Here is a 26,536-nt window from a genome sequence, read left to right as displayed (position 1 = left end):
AACCAACCCAGATGCCCTTCAGTAGATGAATGGATCAAGAAATAATGGTATGTGTGCATAATGAAATTCTATGCTTCCATCAGAAAGGACAACATCACCCCATTTGTTAGGAAATGGAAAATCTTGGAAAAAATTATATTAAGTGAAGTAAACCATACTCAAAGAAACATAGGTCCCATGGTTTCCCTTATTTGCAATAACTAGTATATGTCTAGGACAAGCAGAAGAGATCAAAAGCTATGTACATCTGACCATATAACCTGATGCTAAGCGAAATGAACCCAAAGATAGGGACACAAGAGGTTTTTATCTTTGTTGCTATTCTTTTTAATGTACTTATAATGTATTATGTGATTTTTTTTTTGTTTCTTTGTGTGTTCTTCCCCCATGGTACAACCCCTGTTGTCACTGTATTTGATTTAGGTGTCCTGCATCTTGTACATACATTTTTCTAATTTGGGGAGGGGAAGGGAACTAACAAAATGCTGAAATAAGGATACAGGATGACCCATTGTAATATTGAGATGTATAAGACAGTATGTTGAAAACGAACTTTACAACTTGGGGTGGGGGAGGGAGGGAGGAGTTGGGGAGGTGGGGAGAAAAGGATAGTAGGGGAAAAACAAAGGAGGGGGTAACAATGCTCCATAGGATATGGACTCATTACTTTGCTCATATAACTGTAACCCCTCATACAGTATCTTTACAATAAAAAATATATATTAAAAAATAAAATAAATGACTTTTTAAAAGATAGAAGCCAGGCATCAGTGGCTACTCAGGAGACTAAGATCTGATGATTGTGGTTCAAAGCCAGCCTGGCAGGAAAATCTCCATGAGACTCTTATCTTCAATTAACCCCTCAAAAAATGCAAGTGGAGCTGTGGCTCAGAGTGGTTAAACACTAGCCTTGAACAAAAGAGCTCAGGGACAGAGTCCATGCCCCGAGTTCAGGCTCCATGACTGACAAAAAATAAAATAAAAATAAGAAGATAGAAAACCAGGTAAGACTGGTAGCAAAAGAAATTTTAAATGTATGCAAAACATTTTAGCGCATGATGCATAGTAAACAATGGTAACTATCCATATAGCTTAGTATCAGAAGCTGAACTTCACACCTACTCTCTTCAAGCAGTACCCAGGACTGCCTTTCACATGATTGACAGCTAGCCTTCAGGATGGTTGAATGATTTACAGAAATTAATTAATCAAAAAGGAAATAGATAAATAAGTGAAAGATTTAGCCAAAATTGAGAGATTGTGTAGATGAATAAAGGGAATGTAAGATCTGTGTTAGACTCAAGCTGTTCTATAGTACATAGTCAAAGCATATGGACAATGCTGGTTATTTAGACTAGGTCATGTTCTCTGTCTATCTCTCTGTCTCTGCTCTCTGTCTCTGTCCCTCTGACCTCCCCCCCCCCCATCATATATCAGTAGAAGCTTCCAAATCTGGAAGTGCTAACAATATATATTTCTAGACCTAACCCTTAGAAATTCTCTTCTGTAAAAAAGGTAGATATCAGAAGGGGGCAATATAAATATGGATTTTGGTACATAGCCAGTTGGGAAACTACTGGACCAAATGTGTATTGATAAGAAAACAGGGTTCACACCACTGGTGGAGTAAATGATGTCACTGGATAGAGAAGGCCACAACCTTAAATAGCATGAACATCATTAATCATTCAGATCTGGCTGTTCAACAGTGGAATCTCAGGTGAGCGATGAAACTTATCTATCTCTTGTCATCTAAAAGATAAAACAACTATCCTCTACTTGATGTTTAATATTATTTTGTTTAAATTGGATTTCTTTTGTGGCTACCTTCTTTCCGTCATTTTTTGTTCTTTGCTTGGCAGAACTGAGGTTTGAAATGGCAGGACTTCTACCACTTGAGCCACACGTACACTCCAAGTCCAGATCGCATGTATGTTTTAGGAGTAAGATGTAGTTAACGATACAATATAACTTTTCATCTTGAACTGGGTTTGGTTCTGCTCTTTCTAAAGATTCTTTATTCACCTAATATGTAAATACTATTTGAGATAGAAAGCATTCCCTTTTTACTCAGAGGGAAGTTTCTTAGTATTTTCTGTACAATTTCATGCTTAGATAATCTCCATATTGTCCTTTGGAGCAATTTAAACTTGAGAAATAAAGGTCTTGGAGTTAATCCCACAGCTTCCCATACTGGGTAAACAGGGCATTTCTTCAGCTTGGGAAATGATTCCTTTTCTGTGAGTCCCTGAGGTTTAAATGCCTAAATGTCCTGGATTTTTGGTGGTGATATATTTTTTTCCAAAGGAATTCTTCCCAATCAGCAGTATGCTTTTGTTTACTCCTCTGTAAATCTGTTCACTATGAGTAAAGACATGTTATTATTTTGAAAAATTGAAACCTTTTATTCCCAGAGAGGATGGGAGTATACAAGGCAGCGACAGTGGCCAAAGACCATGTGACTCAAACCTCACCCTGGATGGCCTGGACAAGTGCCAGTAAAACAAAAGCACTAGTCAGCCCAGGGTGTTTTCACAGCTGGGAAGTGTTTTTGCATAGCATGGGGAGGGGGTACAAAGGTGTCAGCCTCTGTTCAGAGCATCACGTGATAGCACCCTTATTAGGCCCTCAGGTGGCTTTATTGTAAGGGGCTGAGCACCTAATGAATAGGATTGATCCTGTAGACTAAGGTCCTATGAAGAAACAGAAATGGCAAAACCAAGCTATTGAAAGCTATTTTTTGTTTCAACCGAGATCTTGGCTGCTTTTTGATCTGAAAACTTCCCTGTCTTGATCCTTGCTTGCTGTGCGCTCAATCCAGATCTCATTTCTGGGCCTTTGTAGAGTTTTAAAAGGAAGTAAAGAGTTTTAAAAGACAGTAACTTGAGTTCTGCAAAAGTAAAAACTTTGTCAATGTAGCATTAAGTTGACATACTTCAGAGAAACCAGTAGACTATTTCAGGAGAAATGTTAAAAATTATACACTCTGTGTGTGTGTGTGTGTGTGTGTGTGTGTGTGTGTGTGTGTGTGTGTGTGTGTGTGTGTGTGTGTGTGTGTGTGTGTGTGTGTGTGTTTTGGTAGAGGAATCATAGCTTTTTTTATTAGTTTCTCAAAGGAATCTATGAGCCTACAAAATTATGAACCACTGCCTCCTAAATGCTTATAAGAAGGAATTATCATCAAAATTCTGCTAAGCAAGCAAGGATGACTAATTGAAGCTTGTACTATAAAGCCTTGATCTTTTTCTTTTCTTTTTAAGGAAAAAGAACAGGCTAAGGCAAGTCCACAAATCTTAAAGGATAATCAGGTGGGACCTAGCAAGAAAGGTCAGGGAACAGGAAGAATTGGAAGACAGGGAATGGCTATGGCAGATCATCATATGGCATTTCAGAGGGGAAGAAATGCATTGAAGACTTCCCATTGAAATAGGGATATTGGGTCCAATGGGTGCCATCTTAGCAATGTGGTAGATAAGGAAATTGGGTCTAACTGACATCTTGTTTTCTTGGTGGATAAAGGTGAAGTCCCACCCCCAGGTGATGGGTGTGTCTGAATTCCTAGAGACAGGGACTTGGACAATATGTGACTAGACCTATGCCATGAATTCTCCAGACTCATTGAAATCTTGAGCTCCCTGTAACCCTGTCCCCTAACCATGGCCTGATTTAGGCCCCCACCAACTCAGCGGCCATTTTGCACCACACCTTTCTCCTGACTCCTCAGGTGCGTCTCTTCAACTATCCATTAGGGTTGATCAGGTGTGTTGAGATTGTTTTTCTGCTCTTTCTTTACTACCCTCATGGCTCTGTTTGAGCCTATATATTTGAGCCTACAAGTGTTTTGGGCACATGTGTCCACACACACTTGCTGGTTTTCTAATAAAGACTTACACTTCGACTTCTAAAATTGTGGCTTCTCTGTATCTACTCATTGAATTCCCATATAACACTATGAAAGAGCACCAAGAAGGAAGGGTTCTGAAGTAATGCCACATAAGAAATGAGGCAGTGGGCTTGGGACTCGGACAAATGGGAGAGAAGCGGCGAGGCTTCTTTAAAGATTTTTAAGGAGTTGTATCAGCTGAATGTGGTGGGACATGCCATTTCCAGCTCTGTGGAAGGTATAAATAGGGTCACAGCTCAAGGTTGCCTGGGCAGAAGGGCAAGCAACCCTATCTGATGAGTAACTAAAGCAGAAGGGGGTGGGGGTATGATTTAGGTGGCAGAGTGTCTGTGTAAAGCTCTATATTTAAACTCAGTATCAGAAAAAAAATGTGTAAATTGCTTTAACAAGAGCATTCCTATGTGGCATAGAATGCTGTGAGATCATGAGTTCATTATCATGAAGAGTATTTCTGAGCATGTGTGTATTAGCTACTAAAACAAACTACTACTACTTAGTAAGTCACAGTAACATAAACTTACTAAATTTCAGATCTCTACAATGAGTCACTAGGAAGAACTGTGTTTATAAGACAATGCATTTCCTTGCCGTTCCAGTTTCTAGAAGCTGCCTGCATTCCCTACATTCCTTGTCCTGTGGCCTTTCCTCCATCTTCCATGCTAGAAGCCAAACATTTTCTGTTATCTCTCTGACTTTGACCCCTTGCAATTACCTAGGACCAAACAATCCAATGCAATCTTCTGCCTTAAGATTCTCACCTTTGTGGCATCTGCAAAGTTCCATTTACGATATAAGGTAACATATTCAAAAATTATGGAGATTAGTCTTGGACACCTTTGGGAGCCATTATTCAGCCTGCCACAGAACATATCATGAAAGTTTATTGCTGCTGGCCTTGGTTTTATAGCTGATCTGCATTCTAATACTAGCTTCAGCACCCAAAAGTCACATGATCATTACTTTCAGCTATTAAGCAGGAACAATATCCCAAGGTTATGGTGAGAATTTCTTATATTACACATATTATTTTATATTATAAGCATAATTTATTTATATTTATATTGCATTATTTATTTATATTACACATATATTACACACATAAAACTATTATACATATACAATGCGCATTATATGAAATGTGAAATAAACATGTATAACTTCAAAAAACTTCCACCTGATTTTGGCTAAACAAGGAGTCATAGAAAATAATCTATAATTAACCAGAGATTTGATCAAGTCAGCTCCAGACTGTCTTCTAAGACTACTAAAATATATGAGGGGACCCTTTCCACTTCACAGACCCAACGACAGGGTAATCACTTTGCTGGATTGTCAGCTCTCAGCCTGCTTTCCGGCTCTTACTGTCCTGCTCTCTGGTTTTGTCCTCCAGTTCTCTGGCTAGACTGGGCGAAATGAAGAGCCTAGTCTAGTGTACAATGATTGGCTAGGCCAGCAGTGGAGACCAGCGCAGACTCCCTCCTTCACATGTGTCAACATACCTGGTTGCAAGCAAGTTGTTGCCTGTGTCCACTGTCTGCAGAGGTTAGAGAGAGGAAGGGAATGGAAAAGCTCACTTTCTTGCTTGGGAAGAGAAGCAGCAAGTATTCCGGCTTCTTCTCAAGGTCCCGAATGTTCCCAGCAAGGGTTGGAACAGCCACGTACTCTAACTGCTAAGTCGGAAGAAAACTACAGAAGAATCTGCATTGAAAAACAGCAAGGAAGGTAGGTAAGCTGTCTTTTTTGTTGGCCTTTTTCTCAAGATCACAAAACAAGCACCTGGAACTAGCCTGGTAAACAGAACGTCTCTTGATGATATGCCAAAGGACATGGTGGGGTAGATCTAAATGTGTGTCAGAGGAATTCGAGCATTTGTCAGCATTTCAAGAACATTCTGGGGAAAAAGGCTATAGTTCCTTCCATATTTTCTTCCCTTTGAAAGTGATGGTGCTCCTTACTTAGAAATTTTGGATGATTTATTTTTTTTAACCATTCCTTCTCATGAATCACATTTGAGATAGAAATTTTTCCTTGGGTTTTGATCCTACAGACATGACTTTGTTCCAGAATTTTGCAGCTATGAATTGTTTCCACTAACAAAATAACCCAGAGAGGTTTATAATTCCATGTGGATAATTCTGAGGGACACATGGTCCATTCAGAGCAGCATCAATCTCCAAAGACAGGATCTCTCAGGAAGCTATGTGCATTTTTCTGACTTGGAATCCAGGGAGTTAAACATCCTGAAATTACTGGAGCAGAATCAAGACTATTTACCTAACCTTACCGCTTCAGGCAGCCAGGTCAATCATTTACTGATGGAAGGCAATCTGTTACCTAAAGCTCTGGCCTAACTGAATCCCTCTTTAGAGCTGCTGCATAGTTGATAGAAAATAGACTTCTCTGAAGGTATAGCCCATATTCGTTACCATCCAGAGGGAGTTTTTATCCTACGCAGGGTAAAAAGTACTGTAAAAACTCTCCCAGTTCAGTGATTAATAAACTTGAGCATGACTCTTAGCAAACCTGATACCTCAGGCATAAGAGCTGTGGCTTTGGAAAGAGCTTCTCCTCTCCCTGGAGGTTTAACCTCAGGAAAATGCTGACTAACTAGAAAACAAGTTATGGAGTGACTCTTAAGCAATCATCAAGAAAATACGGGATTTTTTTCTTCATACTTATATATTATGGAACTTTTAATGAGCAGAAACTGTTCTTCTTTAGGTCTTAATATGTCTCCTTTAATTGCATAAGCATTTGACATTTTGGTCAGTTACTTATGTAGGTGAAACAAATCTCCTTATGTCAGATTTGTGCTAGAAGTTATAGTGGCTGGAGCAATTAATTCGATTCAAGAAGTGAAGCCATTATAGACACTAAGCTCTCTCGTGTGATTTGCTGTAAACCCGGGTGACTTCCCAAGAATGACATGGAGAATTATGGAAACCTGAATTTATGAAGGTGCTAAGCTCTGAGAGAAATGGTGAAATGTTTGTCTGGCTTTTATCTGGAATGAGCTGTTGATAACACAAGTGGTGGAGGTGGTTTTGAAGAAGGTGAAGGGTCTCAGGACATTCAAATGCACAGCCCAGGTTTCTCCACAGTGCTATAGTAACACACAAGACTGGCTTTCTGTTCAGCTTCAGCATGTCTGATATTCAAAAACATACTGGAAAACTCTGAAAGTATAGTCAATTTTTCTTTCCATTTCATATATATGTATATTGCATATTAGAGGGACATTATTCTTGAAATGGACTAGATAAGCTTGGAATTTGTATAACTTTTGTGTATTAGGAAGGTAAAAACATAGAAGTCAATTCGTCCAAGTCAATTTGTAGTTAGTCAACAACTAAGTCAGGATTCTACTCAGCTCAACCTTGTTCTCTAGTCCTTTGATTTTTTTACCATGAGGTCATGGTGTTGAGCACCTGGCAGAACACAAATGGAAATGTTGCTAAGGAAAACAAGATTGGCCAGCACAGGGCTTCCTCATTGGCATTTGGATATGCCAGGCCTGAGACTAGTTAGGTGCCACTATAACCAAAATGCCAACATTGGACAACTGGATCAGACCTTGTTAAATGGGAGGTAAAGGGAAGAATAGACAGGGAGCCAAACAAAGTGTTTCCAATAGTTGTTAATGGAGTCTTGCAGTTCTGAATACTTTCTTAGTGAACCCAGTTAATTATAAGGTTAAATCTCTGCCACTATCTAGGCCCATGGACTCAAATCCACGAGCCTCAATTCAACTATAGCACCTATTTCCAGAGAAAAGTGGCCTCACTCCAATTCTATTCGGGAAAGTCAAGAATGTAATAGCTTGTGTCCATCAGCTAATATCATCCCAGCTAAATCCAAGGAATTCGGACAGAAAGAGGCTTAAAGTAAGAGGAACCATCAGCAGGCTCTCAGGATCTTCAAAGAACACTCATTTTGAGCTTAGTGTTCAAATGGTCTGTTGTAAGCAGTAACTGAATAACCTACAACAAAAAAAAATTCCTGCTTCTCAACTCCAAACTTACTTTTGTTCATATATATATATATATATACACGTATATATATATTTGTTCATATATATATATTTATATACAAATATACATATGTCTCCTGACAATGTCAATATCTTTCTTGCAAAAATTCTAAAACAGCCGTAGTTCCTGGATATTTAGAAGATTAAGATAAAGAAATGCCATCGCGAAATGTACTTGGCTAAACATGGTTGAACAAAAGGTTTCTTGTTTTCACTGACTTGCCTCAAACTCAACTGAAGAATGTGATAGCCAAGGCCTTACAAATAGGAATCTGTGTGGACATCACCCCACCCCCTAGTTCCCTTTCTATTCAACTGGTTCCACAGGAGATAAACTATGATTCATATTACCTACCACACTAGGAGAAAGAGGAAAAGGTAAAGTTGAAACACGTGGACTCACTACATTCCATCCCCATCAAGGGTTTGGTATGCCCAGGAAATGAACAGCCATCTTTTTAACTACACTTTAAAAAAAAACAAAAACGAATTCTCATAATGAACTTATATAACTTTCTTAGGTCACAGAGTTAATGAGGTGAAATGTGAGTTGAACGTTGATCCAATTTGGAATCCCACAATCTTTAGTGCTCTGTTCTGGGAAACAGGCTCACACCACAGTGTGCATTGTAAGCCTAAAAAGACAAGGAATACTTTCTAAATTGTTTCCATGGATCCTCAGAGTTCATATTTAGTCCCTTCTTTCTGTCCTTACTGGATGCTCTTGACTGTGAAAAGGCTTAAAATTCAATATCACAACCAGGCACACAAGTGGCTCACACCTGTAATGTTAGCTATTCAGGAGGTTGAGGTCAGGAGGAGCTCAGTTCAAGGCCAGTCCAGACAAAAAGAATTTTGTGAGACTCCTTCTCAATCCATAGATGGGCACAGTGTCTCTGAAATTGTCACCCCAAGCCTCATGAGAGACAGAGACAGGAAGGTCACAGTACCATACCAGCCTGGTCAGAAAAATGCATGACACTGTTTCCAGGGAAGGGAAACTAGATGCAGTGGCACATGTGTGTGATCCAAGCAATGACAGGAAGCATCGTAGAAGCATGTTAACTTGCGCAGGCAACTAAGCAGGAAGTGAGACCCTATCCAAAAAATGAACACTAGGGCTGGACTGGTACCAGCCTACCTAGTGCAAGGCCTTGAGTTCAATCCTAAAAAACCCTCATTATCACAGTGTTTCCTCTCTTCCATGAAAGTAGCCACAGAATACCTATAAATGTGTATCTCTTTCTCTCTTTCTCTCTCTCTCTTTCTCTCTCTCTCTCTCTCACACACACACACATACTCATATACACTAATTTTAACCCTTTATGAAGCTCTCAGAAATATTTCTTTTTTTCACAGTTTTATTTGTGTGAGTGATTTTTAATGTAATAAAAAGGAAACAGGGTTTTATTTTAAATCTATTGTACCAAGCTTTTTACTAAGTTGATTTCTACAGTGAAATTTGCTCCCCACTCCCACCAAAGCTATACTCCTCAAAGCTTTCCAGTCTTCTCATTGTTTTATTTAATCTTCATAGCAACCCTGTGCGATAAGCACTGTTTTCAGGTGATATCTTTTAGATAGGAAACCTGAGACTCAATGCTGGTGAACCTCTCAGTGTCACCCAGGTAACAAGTCCTCTAAGAAGCAAAGCTCCACATCCTTCGCAATTTTCTTCTAATACACGAGAAGTCCTCTGGATTCTTAAGACCTACAAATGATAAGGATGGTTTCTACAAGCTAATTTCAGAAATTAAAAATACTACAAGGCCTGTTTTCAGGCTACAGAGACCCACTCAAAGAGCAACTTCTTAGCCTTTGGCTAGAATTCTGTCAGGTTACAGTAGTAATGCTGTCACACTAATTAGATTTTCAGTGGGTAATGAAAATGAAGATATTGTTACTTAATAAAATCTGCCTTAATAGCGGAATGCTTTGATGCCTTGAGCCGATGAACAAAGTAAAAAAAAAAAAAGAGACATATCAGGAGTCAGGCGCCAGTGGCTCATGCCTGTAATTCTAGCCACTCGGGAGACCTGGAAGAACACAGTTTGAAGCTAGCCTGGACAGACAATCAAAAGGAAACACTGGTCTCCAATGAACCAGCACAAAGCCAGGCTGGAAACATGGCTCAAGTGATAGAGCACAAGCTGTGAGTGAGAAAGTTGAGCAAGAAAGACTCATTTTAAGCTCCAGCACCTAAACATACACATGTACACACACATGCACACTTGCATGCGCGCACACCCACACCCACACACAATAGGAAGAAGATTAAAAAGACTGACCTCCAATCTGCTGTGTGTCTAAGGAGAGAATACACAGAGCCCATGGTACCTCAAAAGTGTGTGTGTGTGTGTGTGTGTGTGTGTGTGTGTGTGTGTCCTCTCCTAGTAAGCTCAATAAGCAGATGGATGTCCCATGAGACATTATTTCTTAATTATCAAACAGGACAGTTGAGCACCTAAGGAATTCCTTGTACATAGTGGGAATCTATGAGTGTACTTTCCTGGCCTGGAGAAGCAGTTCTAACAGGCAACCTTGAGTTCATTGAGTTTTACTTCAATCCTAAGAGGTTCTGAAAATTATGGAGCCCTCCACCAGCTTTGCATCTAGAGGAGAGAAACTATTTTCTTCTTAATGCTTCAGAGAATTGTTCCTGGATGGCTGCCAAAGTCTTCATCCCATTTGACAGTGTGACTGTCCACATCTTGCTTTAGGATTCATGGACATCTTCTGCATAATTTCTGTCCATGTTTCTGAGGCCTCAGCGGTTCTGTGGACCTTGATGCAGGAGAACCCATGTGTTTGGCCAATGAACACGTAGAAAACACAGTACCTCTGTTCTGGCCCCACCTCATCCTGAAAATTGGTCCCCTCCTCTCTATGGTTCCAAGGTCAGTTTTCCTATGGGATCAGTAAAGGAGGCTGAAGGTCAAAAAAGTTGGCGATCCACAGTGCCTTGGAGGGGTTCCCAGAAAGTTAAACGAAAATAAGATTGTTTTCACAGATGACCTCTCTGTTTGGAGGACAGGATTGAAGCAGTTTGAATTTGCAGTTTCACTATGCACTGCAGTGACCCGAAATCCTGGTGGGTTTTTTTTTTTTCTTGTCATTAAGCTAAACCATTATCAGAAATACTTCCTGCAGAGAATGCTTCATAGGCAGAATTATTTTTTGCCATCATTAGTCTGATGTTTTCAGGGATGTATTTCTCAAGATAAACCTTTTGAATGCATTTATCTTGCAGTCAAGTGCATTTCTGTGCAAAGATGGCTGTCCTCCAGTGGAGCACTTTGTAACGATCTCATTTAGTTCCACAAGGTAACACAGCTGAACACTTTGGTTTAGGAGACTGTAAGAAGAGAGAAAAGTGAGAGGGAAAAAAAGAAGATTTGGTGTGAGAAAGGAAACCCAAGAAAAACCAGCACCCCAATCTGACGCTTACTAGTTCCAAGGAAATGGACCTTCAACGTGAATAACGTGTATTCATGAAACTTAGCTGTGCCTTCTAGCTAAGAATCCTGACCATAAACAGGACCATTCACTAGACATCCCAGAACCTCACTGTCCTCTACCAAAATTCGCCTCTTCTTGCTTCTCATTGTAACAGAAATCACCCCCATTCTCCTTGGGACATATTTGTATTAGAATATATTTGCGTTGGTGACTTAAAGTCCAACAAACGGAACATTAAGCAGCCCAACAAAGGCACCTTTATCCCAAGGTACCATTGTAATTCTTTTTCTGCTGGTTTTTAGACTTTTTGGGGTTGGCTCAGCTCTAGTTATATAGTCCTCTGTGTTTTCGCCTGAAATAATCACAAACATTCATTGATGGGTTATCTTTAGTTTGGCAAATAATCTGCCCTTTTTCTTTCTTTTTTTTTTTGGGGGGGGGGTCCGGTCGTGGGGCCTGAACTCTGGGCCTGGGCGCTGTCCCTCAGCTCTTCAGCTCAAGGCTAGCGCTCTACCACTTGAGCCACAGTGCCACTTCTGGCTTTTTTTCTTTTTGCTTATGTGGTGTTGGGGAATCGAACCCAGGGCCTCATGCATACAAGGCAAGCACTCTACCACTGAGCCATCTTCCCAGCCCAATCTGCCCTTTCTCATAAGTGCATTAGACCTGCTTTCAAACAAAATTAAATAATCTTGCCATTCATCAGAGATTAAAATTTAAATTTACCAAATGGATCAAACCCCAACTTCCTTAGTCCCATAAGTGTGTGTGTTTGTGCATGTGTGTGTATTTAACCACTAATACAATGATTGTTATTAATGTTATGAACTTTCAGTAAAAATTGATAAAAAAAAAAAAAACAACAACCGAGTTTCATGGCGAAAGTGATATTTTAAAAGATTTGAGGTCAGACACCGATGGCTCACACCTGTAATCCTAATTACTCAGGAGGCTAAGATCTGAGAATCACAGCTCAAAGCCAGACCAGTCAGGAAAGTCTCTGAGACTCTTCTCACCAATTAACCACCAGAAAACTGGAAGTAGAGCTGTGGATCAAAGTAATAGAGCATTAGTCTTGAGCAAAAAAAGCTCAGGAACAGTGCCCAGGCCCTGAGTTCAAGCCTCATGAACGACAGGATTTTGGACTGGAAATACTAGCCAATGGTGTGCATTGAAGGTCTTCTTGCTTCTGGATAGGAGACCCTGCCTGGTCTTGTTTACCCCTGCTAACCACAAGCAAGTCATGTCAGTGTTATTCCCCTTTTCACAGCTGAGACAGGAGGTTGGGACTATTATCTCCAAGGTCTCCTCTAGTACTTATGTTTTATGTTTTTTTGTTATTATTGGTGGTAATGGTGATTAAGCTCTTTTAGTTATTGTTGTATTGATACAGGACCTTATTTGGTTGTCCATGCTGGCCTCAAACTTGTGAATCCTCTTACCTTGTCTGGGATTATAGACATCTATCATCACAGTTAGCTTCTTCTAATTTTAATATTCTGTTCCCTATGAAAAACTGGAAGAGTAAAAATCAGAAACTATTTCAAAGAAGACATGGAAATTATTTTAGTCTCTTCAGGTGATCATTCCCATGGCCTAGGTAAATGAACGGGTGGGTCAGATCTCAGGTATGCAACCATGAGGATATAATACATTAGGGACTCTGAGAACATGGATCTTTATAAAGAAGAATCCTACTCAGCTGAGAAAGTGAAGAGAAAGCATCTGAGTTCACACATCTAGCTGGAATCCTGGCATGGGTGTCCAGAGGTGGACACGTATGTGTCACTGGCAAAGTCTCAAAGTCTGCCAGTGAGCAGCTAGTCACAACTGTTATACTCCCTTTATAAATTGGCAGAAATTGTTAGAGGTGATGTGATTTACCCCAGGTTACAGCACATGGCAGTCAGTCAGATGAACTGTGTATGTTTGGACACAGGGAGTAAGTGACATTAGAAGCAAAAGACAGAAGAGCACAGGACAGATACATTTCTCCTCTGCAGCACACAATGATCAAGAGTTGTGAAAAAATTTTTCTCTGAATCCAGAGACTACCCCTGTCCATCTGCCCCTCCTGAGGCACCCTAAGTGCCCCACCCAGGCTTACTCACCCTGCTTGCAACTAACTGGGTGCCTGCACTCGTGTCCCTTCTTGTAAGTTTCATGAAAAGTGATTTGTAATGAAGGAAGGGCACATCAAGGAAGTGAGTGCTCATCAAAGATCTTCCCTGAGGCTCTGAACTAAAAGGGCAGTTTTCTTTGGAGAGACTGATTTCTGTCTTGTAATTTGCAAGAATGAGTAGTCATCAAGATGACTACAGAATAATGAAATTCCCTCCCAAGTGCTGATATTTTTTTTATTTACTTATTTTTGCCTCTGGGGTTATCTCACTTCTGTTTCTGTGCATAAAAAGGAAAGAATAAAGCACTTGTTCTGATTACATGGCCAGAAGTTCTGGTAAAGAAAATGTGATATATCTAGGCATCTACCCTGAACATCATGAACCAGAATATGAAAAGAAAAGCTGTATTCATGTTCATTGCCACACTATTAAGATATGGAAATAGCCCAGATGCCCCACAAAAGATATGTGGATCAAAAAAAAAATATGGAACCTACACAATGGAATTTTATACAGCCATTAGAAAAAAATAAAGTAATGTCATTTGCAGGAAAATGAATGGAACTAGAACAAATCATGTTAAATGAGGTAAGCCAAGATCAGAGACAAAGGGCACATGTTCTCTCTGATATGTGGAAGTTAAATCTAAAATGTATTGGGTTATGACAAATCATACAGGATTTTAGATTCTCACATACAGTGACACCAAAAGAGGATACTTTTAAGAGAGAATCACAAAGGCACAATGCCTAAGCACCTCTGCATATTTATATAAAATAATATACATACTGAAACAGATACAGACACAAAAGACTTTTTTTCTTTTTTCTTTTTTTAGTGTTTAGTTTGGATGATTCTGTCTTCTTTACTATATGCATGGTGTATTCATGTGTGTATCTTTGGGAGGGAGGGGGGCACAAAACTTGAGGGAAAACGGGAGAAAAAGTGCAGCAGTGAGTTCACTAGACACTGGTGAAAGTGAACTATACAACTCCTAGGTGGAGACAGGAGGGAGAGAATGAGTGAGAATGAGGAAACGGATGACACTGTAAGAAAGGAAATGTACTCATTACCTGAGTCATGTAAATGTAATCCCTCTGTACATCGTCTCTATAATAAAAATAAATTTAAGAGAAAGAAAATGTGATAGCACCATTGCCCACCTAGTTTACTTTACCACCTCAAACCTATCCTAAGACCTACTTTACCACCTCAAACCGAAGACATTGAGCAGCCATATTCCCAACTAACTCAATAAGAAGGTACTGAAAAATACTAGACATTATGATTCAAAAACGTTTACTAGTTTCTAAATCACCTTGCTACCTTGCTGTTTCATTTTGTTCCTTTTAGAAGAGGAAAGAGGAAGCAACATATTCATGATAATCATCATGGAACACTTTCCTGGAGAAGGGGAAATGCCCTGGCTTTAGTAGAGAGAAACTGAGTCTCCCTTCAAGTGACTTTACATAGTATTCCACACACACACACACAAACACACACACACACACACACACACACACACACACACACACACACACACACAAATCTTATCAGAGCTTCCCCGTTCTCAGCTTTTACTCATTCCTAATCAAGTTTTAGGTTCTTCTTAGGTAGTCTCTTAGGGCTGTTTACTAGAGGAATGAAGGGGAGAGGGAAAAAGGAGTCCCTTAGTTTCCAGGTTTCCTTGCAGTTTACAGGATTAAGAAGGAAACAGCATTTTGAGGAGTTTCTCTCTGTCTCTCTCTCTGTCTCTCTCTCTTTCACACACACACACACACACACACACACACACACACACACACACACACATCTGAATTTCCTAAAGTGGAAGTTTAGCAAGGGTTTATTTTCTTAAAAAAGGACCAAGTAGGGGGATAACAGGAAGAAAGAAAAGTGAACACCTCTGACTTGAAATGCAGGAGTCAGAGCAGACATACTCAAAAAGAACTGGCTATTTTGCTATGGTCGTTATTTTCTGATCTGGGAAAATACACACCATCATGCATCCCCTAATAACTAGAGACAATGGGTGAAGGTGGTCTATCGCAAGATGTAGCAAAATGTAGGTCCTGTTACTATGCCAAGTGGTCTGGCTTTACCCAAAATATAGGGACAATAGGAATGAGGTTTAGGACTTCAATTTGCCAGGCATACCCTTTACTTTCCTCTCTTTTATTTGAATGAATTTGTAGGTTCTTAACATCCAAAAGGCAAACATGCCTTTTGTTCTATGTTTCCCAATTCGGTTAATTTATTTAGCATCTAAAAGGAGATAATGGATGTAGAGCTGGCTGCTCTGGTTTATCAGCTTTTACTTCCTGATTCTGTTTTAATTTCTAAGTGTGTTCTTTTTATTTTTCTTCTATCTATCTAGCCTCAGAGTGAGGTAGGTAACACAATAAATGAGGTTCAGCTGACACTGTCCACAACCCTATTGGTTACAGTCACACTTGAGGAGCTACTCAACAAATCAGTAATTATTAAAAGGCTCTCTGAGTTTAGCCACTATGCGCTTTCAATTAAAGCCTGCAGAAGTGGAGAGGGATTGGGATTCAACCTTGTACTCTCATGACAAAGCCAAAGTATCAAAATAGTCTCTGATCTAACAATCAATATCAATGACAAACTTGTTTCTGTGTTCTTCTGTGTTTCCCTCTGCGTTTCTGTCTCTGTCTCTTTCTACCCGCCACCTTCTCTTCTTTTTGGCAGTACTGAAACTTGATCTCAGCTGCAGGAGTTCGTATCACTGGAGACATACACCAAGCCCTACATTCTGGCTAGTTTTCTACCAGGAGAGAAAAGAATTCTGAGCATGAAGTAAACTAGAATTCTACTTTCCTTTCTACATTGGAAAAAACACCCAATTTCACATACAGCTACTCATAGCCCTCACTTAGCCCAGGGATTGTCAAGGAACTAAGAATCAATTGACCTCCCATCTGAGAACATGTATCTGCTCATCCAGTAAGGACAAAAAACCTTATCCAGTGGATTTTGTAAGATATAGGACTGTTCCTAATTGTCCCTTTTTTTACTGACCATTGAACCATAGAGGCAATCTGTATGCACTTAAGGACTTCAAGTATCTTGCTGTGATTAAAGAGGTACAAGAATTTACAATTGGGGTGTGTGTGTGTGTGTGTGTGTGTGTGTGTGTGTGTGTGTGTAGGTGTGCATGAGTGTACATGTCTGTATTGAATGGAAAAAAAATCCTCTGCAAAGACATTAGATGAATTTTGTAATAAGAAAAATCTTGTCTGGTCTATTCTTGCATGTGGGTTGCACAAAAATGCAAAATACTCGTTAAATTCTGGAATTAATTAGTGTCTGTCTAAAACACTGGCCTTTGACGTCCATTGACAATATACTCCTCTTTAAAATTGTGGTGACACATTTTGAGCATTTTTAGAAAAGCTGTTCTACAAGATATTTTGGTATGCAAAAAATTCTTTTGTGATGTCTAAATGAATCTTGAGATTATTTAATCATGTGAACTTCAGATGTCTTTAATTAACTTTTGGCCTAGTGGGTTACATACCCATTACTATCCACTTTATTTTGGTGATGTTTTAAGATTAATGAAATCTAGCTAAACTGATCAATGATCCAGTGACCAGAGCATCACTGTTAAACTGTGTCCCTTTGCTTACTCTCTGAGTTTATTTTCTTCTTTTCTACAGACACATAGTCTAACCATGTCTTAATTCTTTTGCTATTTCCCCTAAAAGAATTATCTGAGAGTCATCATATTTCTTTTTTAATTGCTATCCAATTAATGTCCAATTGTAATACTACTCTTTTTTTCAAAGTGTTTATACCAAAAGAAATTAACTTCCACTTTCCCCAAGCCAAGGTTCTAACAGCACATTGGAGTCAAATCTTTTCTTTGTTCTAACACAGATATATTAAGCAGATATTTACAGGATGCCCAATGCCTGTTGGACTCTGCTGAGTGTGCATCTTCAGAGCTGGGGAGTTCACAATTCTGCCTCAAAGGAAGACCAACATCTCCTAAACAGATGAGCAGTAAAAGAGGCAGTATCACAACCTTGGGGCTATAAAGACAATGAACACAATGCAGACAACTTACCAATGGATCCTGAGAAAGACTATATCAAGAGGGTTGAGGTTCAACAGTATTTTAAAGAAACAAGGATTCAGATTTGCATCCTTCCCTTTAAAAAAAATTCAGATGTTAAATTGGGTGTTAGTAGCCCACAGCTGAAACCCTAGCTACTCAGGAGGCTGAGATCTGAGGATCTCTGTTCAAAGCCAACCCATTCCCAAAAGTCCACAAGATTCTTATCTCCATCAAGCTAGCTCAAAAGCTGGAGTGGAGGCATGGCTCAATGGTAGCGGCAATGAGCAAAAAAGTTGAGTGAAAGTACAAGGCCTGAGTTTAAGCCCCTTTACCAGTACACACACACACACACACACACACACACACACACACACACACACACACACACACACACACACAAAATTAGATGGGAGGAAAAAAATCTGCTACCATTTAGTAATAATCTGAGAAAGATCAATGACAAGAGTAGAGAGAGAATGATAGCTATGCATAAATGAGTTTGATCTCTGAAAAAGGAAGACAAAAATAGAATCCAGAGATCATTCTAATGCAAGAAATAGGAAAATGGTGAACTAGGACTTTGCTCTGTCCCTAATTCCTACCTCTTGAACCAGGAGCTTATTTAGAAACATGCTTTGTAGCCCAGGCCTCACACAACCTCCATGCCCTAGAAACCTTTGCCTGATGGACAATCTTGTTGTACACTGAATTCATTAAGACTTAAATTTACCCTGGAGCAAGTTGGAACAGAAATTATGGATAAAGACCATTTTTGTCACTGGAGAAATGTCAGTGAGGTTTTCCAATGCCAGTAATTGGCACCAGAAAGGAAGCTTAAGATTAAACCCTAGGGCTAACCAACCCAGATCCTATCCAGTGGTCCATATTAACATCCAAATCCAACATTGCTGTGTATAATACACATTTGAGACAGAAGATAAGTCAGAAGGTAAGCTTAGTTAGTGACTTTCAACATTGCCTGCCTGAAAATCCTTCTTAAATTGACTTAGGTAAACATTTCATGTATAAGTGAACACTTTCAACATCTTAAAACAATTTTGATCTATCCAAAGGTAGGACAAACAGATTGTACAGTTGTCTAATCCCTTCAGAAATAGATTATAAACTAACCTCCTAATGGAGCAACTTCCATGTTGCTTTCCTTTTTTGATCCATGGAAAGAAGGAATATATGCAAGAGGCAATTAAGCTAGATTTGACTACATAAATATTTAAAGCTCTTTTTACAAATACTGTAAGATTAAAAATAGAGACAGTGGAAATAGAAAAGTACATTTGCAAAATAAATAACAAGCAAAAGGTTACTATCCCTGAAGAGTCTTTACAAACTCATACCAGCTATAGGCAATAACTAATGGGCAGCTGAGATTGGGAGGGCTGTAGTTTGAAAAAGTGAAACTCCCCCCCCCCATGTTTCTCAATGGGATCTGGACACAGTGTGGCTAGTGCCTGTTAGCCTACCTATTCTTGTACCCAGTCACATATCTCGGAAGGAAGCAAGACCCTATTTCAAATCTAATCAGACAAAAAAAAAAAAAAAAAAAAACAGGGCTGGAGGTGTGGTTCCATGGTAAAGAGCATCAGCCCTAACTAGTATGAGGCTCTGAGTTCAAGCCCAAGTACAGCTGAACAATAAATAATGGCAGAAAGTGAACTGGCAATTTGAAAAGAAGAAAGGTACATGCTCTATAATCAAATCAAGTCAAATGAAACAAAAGTTGGTTACTATCAAGTATTACTAATAAGTATGTGGGGGACAGGTGTTTTGACACATTGCTGCTGGTAAAAGGGTCCATTACAACTTTGCTTTTCAGGTCTAGGCTGGTACTCTGCTACTTGAGCCACAGCTCCACTTGCAGCTTTTTGCTGGTTAAGAGAAAATAAAAGTTTCAGATTTGTCTGCCTGGGTTGGTTTCAAACCAGATCAGGTTTCAGATCTCAGTTTTCTGAGTAGCAAGAATTGGAGGCGTGAGTCACCATCACTCCACTAAATGTAAGAAAAATTTTCATATAGATGACTTTTGATTTAGTGATTGAATGAGTGAGTACAATATACTCATTACACAGATATCTGTGTCATGTTTATTTATAGTACAAATTTTCAATAGCCTGAGTGAACACACAGACAGAGGTTTGATGTAATGAGGTATGATGATGCTTTGAATTAAACCATGGTACATTGGGTTGAACACTGAGTTTGGCAGACAACTCAAGAAGCTCCACTCCTCCTGACCTTCCAGTGCTTCAAACCCACAAAGAGGCTTTTATTTCTTAACCAGCTCTGATGAATCACCCAACCTCCAAAGAGGCAGATCCAAACGTGGACACCTAACAGGTGTCCCTGATACTACCTAGAAATTAAAAGAGAAAAAACTTAGATTAAAAATACTATTGTCTAGCTCAACAAATATTTAAAGGCAAGTCAGTTTTCTGATCTTTTAAAATATCAAAGATGAAGAGAAAATAAGATCCTTTGGCTAAAGGTGGGGGTTGGGGTGGGGAGTTAATTTGTAAGGAATACAAATTACATGGCTCCTGGCTGAGTGAATGCAAATAATAAATCATGGGTTCATCTAGAAGATAGATATCTTGGGTCAGCAACAGACTTTAAAAATAAAAAAGCAAGCCAGGCGCCGGTGGCTCACACCTGTAATCCTAGCTACAGGAGGCTGAGATATCTGAGGATCACGGTTCAAAGTCACCCTGGGCAGAAAAGTCTGCGAGACTCTTATCTAATTAGTCACTAGAAAACTGGAAGTGGCGCTGTGGTTCAAGAGCACTTGCCTTGAGCTGAAGAGTGCAGGGATAGCACCCAAGCCCAGAGTTCAAGCCCCATAACCGACAAAAATAAAAATAAAAATAAAAAAATAAAAAAGCAACCTCCACGTGCAATATTAAAAAGCCCAGTTTAAACTTTTCTGTGGAACATAAGTTGATGAAATATAGTTAATAATCCATTATATCCACCAATAACTATGGATTTCTTCCTATGAGTCCCCAAAAGATATAGCTAACCACCTTCTCCATTTAAGCCTAGAAAAGAAATAGTGTAGAACAAACAGAAGGTCACTATAGCAAAATTGTGAAGAAAATACATCAATGATTGAAATTTGGGGAATTGTCTGACAAATGACTTAATGTATGATTTCTTCCATGTTTACATATTGAAAGAAGAGATTTAAAGGATACTGTAGAGCTACAAGGGAGAAGTCATTGTAGCAACACCAGGACAGAGAAGCTCAGGGACTATTATTTGGTGTCCCCTCCCATGCTTCCTTGCTTAGACTGCATTCATCATTCTCTCAGTAGAAGCCACTGGCTATTTTGGCTTTCCAGAAAGCCCATCCCGCAGGGCAGAATGTGAAGACCAGTGAAACTGTGTTCTTACTTGCCTCTGAGTTCCCATTTCTCATTATAGAATAACATATTTAACAACCTAACTCATGCATCTGTACTATTAGTTTTAAGTCTCTTATTTCCTATAAACACAAGATCCTCATTACCTGTAGGCAATTGGCCACACTGGAGTCTCTGATCCTAAAGTATTGAGATCAAACCCTGGTGCTTGACTCAGGGTTCTGGATTCCATAAATAGAGTCATTCAAGCTATAAGGAGAAAACCATTTGTTGAAAGGAGAGCAAATTGTTCCCAGGCTGGAGTTAAAGATCTGGTGTATGAAAGGAAACAGAGGAACCAAAATAGTACCAAATGGCACACCAAGAGGAGTTTGTGCATGGTATGGTCATTGTCATTGTCACTATGAATACCAATTACAGTTCCATCAGCCACAAGCAACTCTAAATCCCCGGGATGCCTTCATTCTTCAATGAAGACTCAGTTTCTTAGACAGATGCAGCTGGGGTGCCATGAAACTGCAGAGAGAAATGTCCAAAGCAGCAACTCATGCCTCTCTTCATTGTAAACCTTTGCTGTTGCTGTTATTAAAGTCAGAAGATTTCAGTTAAGGTAATTGTATTAGATTGGTTATATCTTCATAGTATTAGATATTGTGTGTGTTTCCTATTCTTACAATATCAGACTTTAAACTTTGATTTCGCATTTAAGATTATTATAGTCTTTTTATTTAGACTTTGGAATAAACATAAACAAGGCTGGAAAGTCTTTCAGTTAAATTCTAATAGACTATCAGTTTCTGATTACCTGCAAGTCTTTTCTTTTGTTAAAAACAAAACTACTTTGAGGTTAGATTTGGAGCCTGAATGTTTTAATATAATTAATCACCAACAATATAAAATGTTTGTTTCATAAGTTCTTGAAACTATGATAATGCAACAGTGAACTGTTTAACTCAAGTACCAAATAAATGTCTCTGGTAGGTTTTTCTTTGCAGAAACACAAGTATCTGTTTTAGTAGTAAATGAAAGAGGATGGAGGCATATATTTTAAAAATAATGGTAACCATTGGTTGATCTTTGCACTAAACTATATTTATAAACAAGATTCTTGTGCTTTATTGAATCTGATTTCACACTGGTCCATTACAATAACATTTCTCATGTTTGTTATTTTTGTCTCTTTCACATTTACAATGGCCTGCAGGGTGGTGGTATTGAATTTAATTTGTCAACCTATGTTTAATTTTACAAGAATCCAAATCAAACTGCTGAGTAAACAAGAATTGCCTGGCACACGTTTCCTGGTGATTAGGCTGAGAAGTCACAGCTGAATGAAAAACTATGTGGCCAGCAGTGAGTTTTCCCCCCATTTTTCTCCCTTGTAATTTTAATGGCTCAAATGAAAGAACTGTTTTTCTTTGACAATAGTATCCTTGTTAAAAGCACTTAAAAGAACTGCTCAGCCACACTGACACAGTCTAATTAGACCATTAGTATAACAATGATGCCAACAGTTTTAAATTCAAAGAATGCATTTCCAACTCAGGGCAGATATTAAAGGTAATTTTTTTCTCATAGCATGTACTTTTCATTCCCACTTTGGGAACTCCTGTCCATTAGCCATTTCTTTGCAGAGAAACATCATTAATCCGCAATACTTACTACAATACCATATTATTTTCCCAACAGAGGCTGTCATTGAAACTGCATATTATCAAGGCAGCTGTCCGATTAAATTTTTACAAAGGATTAGCGGGTTATATGAGTACATAACAGCTGCAACCAGCTAGGACAAGAGGGCTCCCAGCCCTTATACCTCTTGGTATATGGGTTGAAATAATATATTTTACTCCTACAGAAAGATCTTGATAGGCAAAGGGGAAATTAAATTGGAAACAAAGACTCCCTACTACTGCGTACAAAACATTGTGTTAAATCAAATGAAGAATTATATGTGTGTATGTGTATATATATATATATAGATAGATAGATATGTAGATGTGTAGATAGATAGATAGATAGATAGATAGATAGATAGATAGATAGATAGATAGATAGATAATTACCAGGTCTCTCAAGATGCCTACCAGAGTCTCAGAGAAGGGATTAAATCTCTTGAAATACTAGAGAAAATTCTTCAATAATGAAAATAAAAAAGAAAGAAATGCTAGGTTAGTTCATGAATAACGGCTGAGTAATATAGTTGGCTTCTCTGGAAGTTGAGAGGGCAATGAAAGATCAGGGTTAGACGTGAAAAAAAGAAATTATGGAATTCATCAATTGAGACCTCAAAGTGTGTGTGCATATGTGTTGATATGTGTGAATTTGAAGTGAGAGAACACTTATTTCAGTCCAAGTCTCCCGAAAGTAAAGATCTCCTCTTCTCTATCTTACTAGAAGATATAAACCATGAAAGTATCCCATCCCAGGCCCTGGAAAAACAAATGCACTTTTAAACTGTCACAGGTGGTTATTTTCTTCTGAGAGTTGGTGAAAATGACTCCAAGTCAAGCAGTGATCTCATCAAATAAATCATTAAACAAATACTGAGTGTGGAAAAGAAAAAAGGAAAAGAAAAGAAAAGCTGGGCACTGGTGGCTATGTCTGTAATCCTAACTTCTCACCAGGCTGAGATCCAAGGATTGTGGCTCAAAGCCAGTATGGACAGGAAAGTCTGTGAGACTCTTTATCTCCAATTAACCACCAAAAGGTCAGAAGTAGTGCTGTAGTTCAAATGTTAGAGCACCAGCCCTGAGCAAAAAATGTTCAGGGACAACACTCAGGCCCTGAGACAGAGACAGAGACAGATAGAGAAAGACAGAGAGAGAGGAAGAAGGAGAGAATAAAGCATACCTGACAAAGGTGTGTGTGTGTGTGTGTGTGTGTGTGTGTGTGTGTGTGTGTGTGTGTGTGTGTGTGTGTGAGTATAAAAAAAAAAACTAATCACACAGGGGTAGATCAGACAGGAAGTTTTGTTGAGCTCAGAGCCAAAGAATTATGGCCCAATCCTCTCCACAATGAACCCTCAAGAAATACCATGTAGGACCTAAGAGTCAAATGAATCACAACAAAACAGGCTGGCACTCTGAAGGACTTTATGACCTGTGTATTCTTACTTGTCACCACTGCCCTTTGTTTAGTTCATTTTACAAAGGCTCTCAGAGATACAAACCATGAATCTTGGGGTCCCTTGTGGGTAGTACAGTAGATAGAGTTAAAACACTCAGTGCCTGGGAAAAATCCCAAGGAGGTAAAGAGCTTTTGCTGCAGTGAAGTAAAAAGCTGAAATTGGAGAAGACTCTAAGCTACATCTCAGTGCACATATCCAGATGCTTATTAGATTGTGGCTGATCTCCCTAAAGCATGTGACAGAATGTGCAAAATAATTGTGAACTAGCCTGGAAGACCTTGAAGAAAAGGACTGAAAACTAGTCAAGATCTGAGCAAACCACAGGAACTCAAACCAGCACATGGAGGACAATCTCACTGTGGCAGCTTGAAGCAGATGACCTCATATGTTCTCCCCACCCCCACCCTTGAAACTCTGCTGCTTAATGCCTCTTTCCCCTCTCCCTCTTCTCTCCTCTTAATCTCTTTTACTCTCCCTCCCTCTTTCTCTTCCTCCTTCCCTGCCTCCTTGCTCTCTGTGTCTATTCCTCTTGTCTTTAAGTGTATACTTGCATTTTAAAAGGACATGTCTGTACCCTAATAAGTTATAAAAAGTCTTCCACTCTCTTTTCTCAAAAAGTTCTTGCTTCCTAAATGCCAACTTCACAAAGCCAACTTCATAAAAACCTAATTTATAACTTGTCAGGCAGCAGTGCCTCATGACTGTAATCCTAGCTACTCAGAAAGATCAGACCTGAGGATCAAGGTTCAAAGCTAGCCCAAGCAAGAAAAGTTCATGAGTCTCTTATCTCCAATTAACTACCAAAAAGCTAGAAGTACAGCTGTGGGTCAAGTGATAGAGGGCCAGTCTTGAACAAAAAAGCTAAAAGGGTCAGCACCCAGGTCCTGAATACGAGCTTCAGTACTAGCACAAAAACAATAATACCTTAAGTAAAAATAATTTTGATGTTAATACATTATGAGTTATTAAGAGTATGTATATGTGTATGTTAATATCAAAATCAGAATGTATTAGAAACATCAAATTTTCATTAAATTAGTATCGAACAAAATATTCCCAATGCATTGTTCATAGAATTGAATCCATAAGAAGGTAAGTCAACAATCATGATAAAACAATGAAAGTGTTTTAATAGTCTACTAGACAGTGGGCAGACATGTACAACAAGCTGTACTTTGCTCATCAGCAGATCCTATCAATGTGGGCCAGGATCCAGGATGCCAGGAATAAGTCAGTGATGTTTTAACAAAAGAAAAACAGAAGAAAATGTGCTGCCTTCCAGAACTTATTAGAATAAAAATGTGTGTATGGGGGAGGGGGAAAGGGAGTCAGTTCTGGTTGCTTTAAAATTTTTTCCATCAACTTTTTTTTTTTTTTTTTTTGGTCGGTCGTGGGGCTTGAACTCTGGGCCTGGGCGCTGTCCCTCAGCTCTTCAGCTCAAGGCGAGTGCTCTACCACTTGAGCTACAGTACCACTTCCGGTTTTCTGGTGGTTTATTGGAGATAGGAGTCTCCCGGTCTCTCCTGCCCGGGCTGGCTTTGAACGGCGATCCTCAGATCTCAGCCTCCTAAGTAGCTAGGATTACAGGCGTGAGCCACCAGCGCCCGGCTCCATCAACTTTTTAACTTATAAACAGCTGGACTTTGGGAAGTCTGTGAGGAAGATATTGACAGATTCAATACCTGGAGATGGCTTGCTTCCCCATGTACAGACAGTACCTTCTTGAGGTTGGAGGTGTGGCTCAGTTGGCAGAGTGCTAGAAAATGAATGAAGAGTCAGGTACCAAGTTCCAGTTCCCTAGTCTTGGGGGAGGGGGAGAAGGAAAAGAGAGGGAGGACCTTCTTATCATGTTTTCACATGATGGAAAGGCAAACTTGCTCTCTGGGGTCTATTTTATAAGGACATTAATCCTATTCTAGAGAGTTCCTTTCATGTTATAGCCCCTTCTTAAAGACCCCACATTGTGATATCTCACTGGGCACAAGGTTTTAATGTGGGAATCCTGGAAGACAAATAGTCAAATGCAGGTATTAAGGTTATTTATATGCAGTACATTCGTCGATTGTGTGTGTGTGTGTGTGTGTGTGTGTGTGTGTGTGTGTGTGTGTGTGTGTGTGTGTACAGGAAGGAATATTTGTTTAGCATGTAGATTTGTACCAACTGAGTTCACAATAGCAAAAATTATTGTCATCTACTGAAAACCAGTAGTGGACCTTATGTAAGTCAAACAGCCCTGTGAGGTAAGAATTTCTAACCCTAATTTATAGGTAGAAAAACGTCTCAGAGTAGTTCAATAACTCACGCTGTAATTTAGTGGCTCATGCCAATAACCCTAGTTACAGAACGGAAGGAATCCCAGACAGGGATCAGAAGGATTGCATTTTGAGATCACCCTGGGCGAAGAGTTCTCAAGACTCCATCCCAATCAA

At 39.3% G+C, this 26,536-nt stretch overlaps 1 protein-coding gene across 5 annotated transcripts in view; it reads left to right on the top strand.

The window, feature by feature from the left end:
* The first annotated feature begins 5,418 nt into the window (after positions 1 to 5,418).
* Phldb2 (pleckstrin homology like domain family B member 2) overlaps positions 5,419 to 26,536 on the top strand; it is a 196,633-nt gene continuing 175,515 nt past the window's right edge. For all 5 annotated transcript variants that reach the window (XM_070030271.1, XM_070030269.1, XM_070030270.1 and 2 more), the window contains exon 1: positions 5,419 to 5,626. The gene's annotated coding sequence lies outside the window, so the exon portion shown is untranslated. The remainder of the gene's footprint in view (positions 5,627 to 26,536) is intronic.

The sequence above is a fragment of the Dipodomys merriami genome, unplaced genomic scaffold (genome assembly GCF_024711535.1).
Source record: "Dipodomys merriami isolate MVZ:Mamm:240054 unplaced genomic scaffold, mDipMer1.0.p SCAF_2, whole genome shotgun sequence".
NCBI classification, from domain to species: domain Eukaryota; kingdom Metazoa; phylum Chordata; class Mammalia; order Rodentia; family Heteromyidae; genus Dipodomys; species Dipodomys merriami.
Note: the sequence above shows the minus strand (reverse complement) of the source record. Positions and strands in the feature narration are given on the sequence as shown.